General features: G+C 38.4%; 1 pseudogene; it reads right to left on the bottom strand.

Moving 5' to 3' along the window:
- Positions 1–7,696: 7,696 nt before the first annotated feature.
- The window catches only part of LOC144216775 (ER membrane protein complex subunit 3 pseudogene), a 6,128-nt pseudogene continuing 4,665 nt past the window's right edge, over positions 7,697–9,159 (bottom strand).

Here is a 9,159-nt window from a genome sequence, read left to right as displayed (position 1 = left end):
ACAGAATTTACATATCTATGTATGAAGGAAGAGAGGGTAATTGCTGGCAGACACATAGTTAAGGGTTACCCAAGAATAGATCTGTCTGGATTAATTGTCCCAAGTAAGCAGCAGGGTGCCATTTATGTACCAAGTAATGAATGTTATCTTCCTGTTGAATACTTTTCCTGACTTGTAAAAAATTTAATTTGACTTTTTGTTTCTGTGCCCCCTCTTCCTCTAGCACCTCCATATGCACTGACAGTTGCTCTAGCACCTCTATTCACTCACAGTTTCAAGTATATATTATATTCTCAGTTCAGACCACAACTGGATCTCCTGTCTCAGATTTAGATACTACAGAAAATGAGACCCTTATAATCCTAGAAAAATGATGGATACAGATGGATTGTTCCAGTTAAATGTAAACCCAAAAAGCAGTCTGATACCATAAAGTCAAGCTCTGAGCCTCCATCCTCACCCCCCTTGTGGAACCCCCAGTTTTCAGACTCTCAGAGCTGCCGTTCTAGATCTGAACAACACATGGCATCACATTTTATCTATTTTCTTTTTGTTCTTTTTTAACAAAAAGAGTACATACTGCAAAACATAAAAGAAAAATCATAAAGTGGTTTCCTAGTTTAACAATTCTTTTCAGAAAATTCACATGTAAATTAAACCTGTTCCATTTGCTGTAGACTCAGCATCACATCCATTAATTTATCTCTTCCATCATCTCTGTCAGCTGATGTGCTGTGTGGACTGTACAGTGTTCTTACCAGAGAACAAGGTGTTCATCTTCCATTACCCTACTCTTGTACCTGCTGCTCAGACCTTCTCACAGCCCTTGTCTGTCATTCCCTATCCATGATAGAGGACACAGCTTCCCACACAGTGCTCTGACACCCCAACCTCTTTCAGTCACCTAACCCCTGTTCAGGTCTGCATGGCCATTCACACACCTACCACTGACTGCCAAGGTGTGTCTCTGCCACTTAATGTTTCATCATCTGCAGGCCCAGAAGGAGCTACCTTTATATCTATCATCTTTTACAGTCATCTTTTATATCTACCAGTTTTTTTTTTTTTTTTTTTTCAGACAGAATCAAAGCATTCTGTATCGGTTCAAAGCCTGGGTTTTAAGGGAGGTTATTTATTACTTACTTATTTCTTACTTATTTATGTATTTGAGAGAGCGAGAATGCTTGAGATGGAGAGAGGTATAGGGAGAGTTGAAGATAGAGTCACAAGCAAATTCCAGGCCCAGTCTAGAGCCTGACAAGGGGCTCCATCTCATGACCATAAGATCATGACCTGAGCCAGAATCAAGACTTAGCCTCTTAAGAGACTGAGCCACCCAGGTGCCCCAGGGAATTTATTTTTTTACTCCTTACAGACACTCTTTAACAGAGAAATTTATGATTGTGGTACACTGGTATCACCTTGTGACAAAAGTCTGAACTGCAGCTTGAACACTGTGGAACAGCAAAGAGGGAAGAGGGGCTGTGACCCAACCCCACCAAGCCCACCTTTCTGGAAGTCAGAATGGAAAAGAGGGAATTCCTTGGACACAGCTATATTGATGGCCTCTGTCTCTCAATGTTTCATATAAATGAAATCATACAATATGTGGTCTTCACACATATGGCTTCTTTAACTTGGCTTAATGTTTTCAAGGTTCGTCCACATAGTATCATGCATTAGTACATTATTTTTATTGCCATATACCACATTTAAAAATTATTTTTTAATAGTTTATTGTCAAGTTGGTTTCCATATAACATTCAGTGCTCATCCCCACAAGTGCCATCGTTATCCACTTCTTTAATGCTTGAGATTTGGGTTGTTTCCACTTTTGGCTATGAAGAATAATGATGCTATCTATGTACATTAGTACACTAGTTTTTATATAAACATATGTCATTTTCATGGATGTGTACTTAAGAGTGGAATTGTGAAGTCATATGGTAACTGTGTTGAAATGTTTGAGGAACTGCCAGACTGTTTTTATGACCCCACAGTCCTGAGAAGTACAGGCTTAGTGGTGATTTTTCTTCTGATTAGACTGTTATTATAAGCTTTGAGAAAGAATGCCACAAAGTTATGGTCCTCTTCTCATCACTTCATATGTAAGAGGGCATAAGACCCATCTGATATCTCTGGGTCATTAAAGATGTTGACGCTCATCACAGGGTTCTGTTGGTATTAGTTTAATATGTCCAATGCACAGTAATTTTTTTTCCATTCACCTATTGTATTCTTCAGAAATGAGTCACTCCTTCTGTTTTGACCTCAGGGTGGGAGGCAGAAATAACATTCACCTCATGAAGGCAAGGTATCTGTGGGAAATAAGCTTGGGAATTCCCTGAGCCTGCACTGATTGGTTAACAAGGCAAAAAGTAATACAAAGCCATAGGATGCTTACACCCAAGTGTGCGTAAACAAGTGTAGGTAAATAAGCATAGAGAGGGCGGAGCAAAGACCCCAGTATAGAGAGGGCAAGCCCAAAGCCCCCAGGTTAGAGAGGGTGGGGCAAAGGCCCCCAGGATAGAGGGGGGGCAAAGGTCCCCATAATTGGGGCAAAAGCCCCAACACAAAGGCATATGAGGTAAGCAAGATTAGGTGTTCAGGGAGAAAATGCTCCTCAATTTAATACTATAGCAGAAAGCTGTTTTCACAAGGAAGGACCAAATTAGGTAAACAGGTAAATAAGGCTATAGGCCGCTGCAGGTGAAGTTGCCCAGAGTGGAGCTAATTAGCAAAAGAAAAGTGAGTTGTTGACCCTGAGGTTACATGCTCTATCTTATCCCCTAGGCTGGCTAAGATAAACAGATGCAGCATCTTATGTCAGCTGTTAACATCCATCTGCTGGGCGCCAGAATTTTGGTTTATATTGACCCAAACTCCTAACACCATATATCTTCAAAACCCCCTTTCCCTCATGAGTTAATATTCACAGATTCATTGTCTCTTTGTGCACGCCCACCACGTTTATAAGCCTTCTGATCTTAATAAATACGAAGTAAGGACCCTTATTCGGGGCTCTTGTCTTTTTGAGGACATTAGCCATATCTTGCATTTTAATCCTATGTCTGCTTTCTTATTAGACAAGAAAGAACTTTAGACCCAGAGTCTATGACAGATATTTACATGTATTATTTTAAATTAGTTGATTAACATAGTTTCTCTCCTGTGTTCCCTGTTTTATTAATTTAAACATTTATTTTATGTCTCATGAATTGTGATTACTTATTTTGTCAAACTTTCTTTTGGTGATGAATCCTCCCCAAAAGTAATTCTAGCAACATGATATCTATGGTACTAAATATTCAGGAAACTTCTCCACAATTACACATAATGACCATTTATTGTCTAAATATAGTATGTTTTAAAATGTTTTTAGACAATATATTTAACCATGGCAAAGTTGGAGCATGATTTGTTACCAAAAATTCTTAGAATTTTGGTGCTAAGGTGAGAATGAATGTAAAGGGTAACTAGAGATGTGAACAGGGGCTCAAGGCATTATTTTTAAATCATCTCTAGAAAGAGACTTGATGAAGTTGAAATCTTAATAGGAAAGAGATATCTATTCTTAGATTACCTTCTGGGTTTACCACCTCACTGTTTCTGCATGGTATTTCTCTGTTTCCATTCTGGAGAAGGGTGAAATTTAAGAAAAGTGAAGGTATAGTGTTTGATCTTAATGCCCACTAACCAGATGGTTAGATGGGTGCAAGAGGTGTCAAGCATATGCTGGGAAACCACAGATTTTTATGTTCCAGAACAGAGGTCTTCATGAAGCTGATGGACCTGTGGTGTTGGCTGGCTGAGAAAATGCAGCTTCTTGGGGCGCCTGGGTGGCTCAGTCGGTTAAGGGTCCAACTTCAGCTCAGGTGATGATTTCATGGTTCATGGGTTCGAGCCCTGCATCAGGTTCTGTGTTGAACGTTTGCTCAGAGCCTGGAGTCTGCTTCGGATTTCATGCCTCCTTCTCTCTCTTCCCTTCCTCTGTTCACACTCTGTCTCACTCTGTCTCTCAAAAATAAATAAATGTAAAAAAGAAAAAAAAGGGAAAGGAAAATGCAGTTTCTCAACACTCAGCCACTGGGACTGCAAGNTGACTGGCTTGCCCACTTTTTAATAGAGACAGAGTCCTGGACTGAACAGAAAAGCAGGTCCCTTTTTCAAGTGTTTGGGACTCAGTTGACAGTATTGGTCTCCACGGTGCAGTCTTAACAGCCTTGGGTGTGTGAAGGCAACGAGATCCCAGATCCAAGTCTCATCTCTCTCTTTTGGAGACAGTTCCAGGTTGTCTAATAGGAAAAGCCAATGGGGTCCAGCCCAGTCCCAATTGAGTGTGGGTACTGCTGCAAAGGTGTTCTGGGGCTGGTTTTCTCTAAAGGCAAGGGATCTGGAGAGAGGACAAGTATGTCACTTGTGTACCTAAGAGCGGAATTGCTGGGTCATTATAATATCCATGCTTCCATGAAAGTTACACTAGCCAATTTTACATCCACCTCTTTGTCACATGCACAGATCAGTAATGTTGAAATGATGGTTCAAGTGGAGAGAAACAAATATTTCCCCAAGAAGAAAATGTTTTCTTGTGATAGGACAGAATTCAATTGCTTGGGTATAGATTTCACTGTTTAGCAATGAAATCAGTTATATAAAAGGTGGAGTTGTAAATTACCTCCTACAGAGTCAGAGTTAGATAATGACAAAGCTGTAATTTAGAAAATGTGCTTTCAAATGAAGGGCACACTTGCTCCAACATATCTCATACTTTTGCTTCACAGAAAAGGATTTTGCAAAAATATTTTGTGCATATTAGCAGTATTTTTAATCATGATTTCAGTTACTGATATATTCTCATTTTTACTTCTTTTTATTTATTTTTAAAAAAATTTTTTATATTTATTTATTTTTGAGAGACAGAGACAGAGCACATGTTGGTGAGGAGCAGAGAGAGAAGGAGACACAGAATCCGAAATAGGCTCCAGGCTCTGAGCTGTCAGCACAGAGACCGATGCAGGGCTCAAACTCATAAACCGTGAGTCATGACCTGAGCCAAAGTCAGACCCTTAACCGACTGAACCACCCAGGCACCTCTCATTTTTACTTCTTTTTAAAGGAAACCAAGCGTGTAAAATAAAATTGTGTGAAATTATACTGTTTAAACCTATGCCATGTTTAAATATATTGTCTAAAAACATTGTCTAATATGCCATATTTATAAAATGCAATGTTGGTGATATATAATGGTGGAATCATAGAGGAACTCTTTTACACTTTCTCTAATGTGCAATGAAGAGTTTTTCTGTACCATGGAAATCATGATGCTAGAATTTCTTTTGGGAAAGATCCATTAAAAGTAATCTACAAAATATGTATACATGAATCAAAACTGATATAAATAAGTGCTTGACTTAATAAAAATTGGGTGACAAGAGATTGACTATCTTTATCAAACAATTTAAATAATGTATGTAGATAACCTTACTCAGTGAGATAAACTGTAATTTTTACCCCCTCCCCATGAGAACAGGGCTGAGTTAGTGACTCACTACATTAGGTAGTGAATACATTAGGTGAATGAAAGATCATTATTTTACACTGGAGAAACTAGACACACACCACCTTCTTAACTCTGTGATGATGATCAGCATCTGCAGTGTGACCCAGTGATATCACCTGGGTATCATGTCCTCCTAAATATGAGGTGACCAGAAGGACACTGTGGTATTCTTTCTCAAATTCCAAAACCACATTGTAATGATGAGAAAAATAACAGACAACATCTGCATTTCTCAAACTTAGGGTCATGAAATCAGCTTGGAGTTCCTCAAAAAGATCAACAGAGAGTTGCCATAGCACCCAGAAATTCCACTGTGAGGTACACAGCCAGAATAAATGGCAACCTCTGTGTATGTAAAAAACTAGTATATGAACGTATATATCATTACATTCATATCAGACAAAAATGGAAACAAAATGTCCACCAACTAATAAATGGATTTTTATAAATGTGGTATATTATTTGACAATAAAAGAAATTAAGTACTGATACATGCTGACTTCCAACAAGCTCTGTAGAGTGGGTTTAGGTCATAGCCCTTCCTCCCTACTTTCCTGTTCAGAAGTGTTCACATTGCAGTTAGGCTTTTTCACAAGGTGACACTGACGTGCCATCATCAAGAATTCTTCTATAAAGTACCTTAAAGAAGTAAAAAAATAATAGCTTCCCTAAAACCATGGCTTTGAACTTATGCTTGTAATTCTGTCTGAGAAAAACTGATGTAAAAAAATTATTAAAACCTATTCTGCAGGACCTGCTAACGATGAAACACCAGGTGGCAGTGGTGCACCTTAGCAGTAAGCGACCTGTTGGCAAAGGACGTACAGGGCAGAACAAGGGGTAGGTGAGAGAGAGGATGGGGCATCAGAACAAGGTCTGAGTGGCTGTGTCCTGTGTCATGGATATAGGAAAACAGACAGAGAGTGGGAGAAGTTCTGGGCAGTCTGTACAAGGTTGGGATAATAGACGCTAAAAGTTCAGTCCCTAGTAGTGACACTCTATAGTCCAATGTACATCAGTTGACAGTAATGGGAGAGGAGATACATGCATGTGTGAACACAATGTATTGGAGGGTCAATCATAAATGAAACTGCTTTAACATACATAAGAAATTTCACACATAATTAAGAAATTTCACACATAATTGGCATCATAATAAACCAACCATTTAATGATTTTTATTTTTACTCTTTGTAATGTGTATTCCTTGCCCTTTAAAAAGAACAAGAAAATGAGCACCAGGTGTTATATGGAAACCAACCTGACAATAAACTATTTGTAAAACAAAACAAAACAAAAAACCCATACAAAGAATATTCCTTGAAAACAAAATAACAAGAACAAGAAAAATGGAGATAAATGTGATGTCATCTGATGGTCAGATCCAGGATGTGAGCTATAAGAGTCTCAGTCCTGAAGACTCTACAAGGCTGACAGAGGATGGAGATGGGGAGATTCACTTTATGTGAATGGCCAGTTTTCTGGATTTTACTTAACTGGAGCAATCCTTCTGTGTGCACCGCTTTTCAAAAATATTTTAAAAACTCATGTTTTATGATATCTAAATCTGAGATTAGAAGTCCACCTCTAGTTTGATGTGAGAGTAAAGTATCCACTATGAGTGTGTATTCCAGTTGGTAGAGCTGGAGGGGACATAAAAACATGCACACAGAGCCAATTCACATTTTTGAGAAAAAGCTTCATGGTTCAATTTGCAGAGGCAAAAGTTGTTCTTGATCACAGCATTCAACATGCAAATAACATTCACCTCATTTTATGTAAAAGGCACACTGCCACTTCCTTAAGACCTTGATCCTGTTGGAATTATTCCTGGGAGACTCTTAACTATGTCTTCCAGCAACTGTCATCCCTCCCTTCTTACACAGATATGTAAACTCTCTTTATCCAGAATAACTAAAAAATGAAGTCATTTCTTCAACTGAGTAGCTATATGCAGTAGAACACCACTTATTTGTCAATGGTTTTGATATGTTTTGAACTCCAAATCAATATTTGGCATTATGTAAATGGTCTTTTATGATCCTAAAGACACTTAAGAACCCAGGACTGTGCCAAGGTCACTGCTTTTTATTTGGTAGTGCTAAGAAATAGAGAAGGTTGGCCAAGTCTGTCCTTTCATAAGATGGAGGTCTGTAATTCCTTTTGTGAGCATATCTTGAAGTGGAAGTCTTTGAACATGAGCTCTTCTTTCACATAATCTTGTATCCACTGGTGATCTGTCAGCTCCAAAGCTTTCATCTCAGACTTAAAAGTTTTGTTGGTATCTGCCAGCACAGTCCTGGTGATTCCAGACACCAGCTCCTGCATCATTCATGATTGGTAGCCCCGTTCTCATGGCCCAGAATCAGAGTTAATTTTATGAAGCCCAAATACAGTGCGAAAATACCAAGATGCAGAACTCACCTGAGAAGCATTAGTGTAAGTAGTTCAGGTCCTTGCCGTAGCATAGGCTGAAAAGTGAGGAACAGTGGAGACAAAACCTTGCTTGTGACAAACCTTGAAAATATTGACCCATTTACCAATAAGAATCATACGGAAGACATTTGTTAAATTGCCTCTCATTATATCTGTGAGCATAGTGGGATAAGTCATAGGAGAAATAGACACCATTTTCTTTTAGTTTTTTTCTAAAATATCCATTCTCTGGGATGTTGAAGTAATATTTTCTGTCTAGTTAAATAAAAAAATTATCATACCTACTACATTCTCAAAAGAATGCTGAGTTTCTAACCCTATATATTTATGAATGGAACCTTATTTGGAAATAAGGCCTTTACAGATGTAATAAAGTTAAGATGAGGTCATTAGGGCCAACTCTAATCCAATATGAATTATGACAATAGAGGAAGGTGAAAATGACATAAAGATAGGGACGTGTAGAGAGAGCACGTGATGACAGAGGCAGAGACTGGAGTGACATTGCCACAAGCAAAGAACATCAAGGATTGATGGTCACAACCAGAGTCTAGAAAGAGGCCAAGAGTATTCTCCCTAGTCTCAATATGCAAGGCCCTACTGGTACCTTCATTTTAGAATTTCAGCATCTAGAACTGTGAAAGAATCAATTTCTGTTGTTTTAAGCCACTAGTTTGTGGTACTTTATTACAGCAGTGCTAGGAAACTAATAGAATACCTCAGTTCTGTTTCTTTCCTTGTCGTTGTGTTGCTTTGTGGTGATTAACAGTAAAACTGTATCTTATGATATGAGGACCAGTAGTACATATTGATTATATGTATTTGCTCAGGAGGCACACAGCTTGTTTTCAAATCCAAGCCCTGAAACTTACTAGCCCTGCCTTCACTGTGCCTCAGTTCCCCAATGTTGAAATTCAGACAACAAAAGCTCCTCCTCATAAATTGTGGTGAGAATTAATAAGTAAGTATAACTTTAGCCCTCATATCAGTATTGGGCAAGAGAATAGCAACAATAAATATTGATCATTGCTCTCATTAGTACCAGATCAGAATGAACCATGAACGTTTCTTTGCCATTTTTATTATGCGCATTTATATTACATGGCATTGATGGACCTTGATAATGATATTTATCCTTAACCTAAAATGTAGTTTACAAAGCT

Source organism: Crocuta crocuta, unplaced genomic scaffold, assembly GCF_008692635.1.
Source record: "Crocuta crocuta isolate KB4526 unplaced genomic scaffold, BGI_CrCroc_1.0 scaffold1185, whole genome shotgun sequence".
NCBI classification, from domain to species: domain Eukaryota; kingdom Metazoa; phylum Chordata; class Mammalia; order Carnivora; family Hyaenidae; genus Crocuta; species Crocuta crocuta.
Note: the sequence above shows the minus strand (reverse complement) of the source record. Positions and strands in the feature narration are given on the sequence as shown.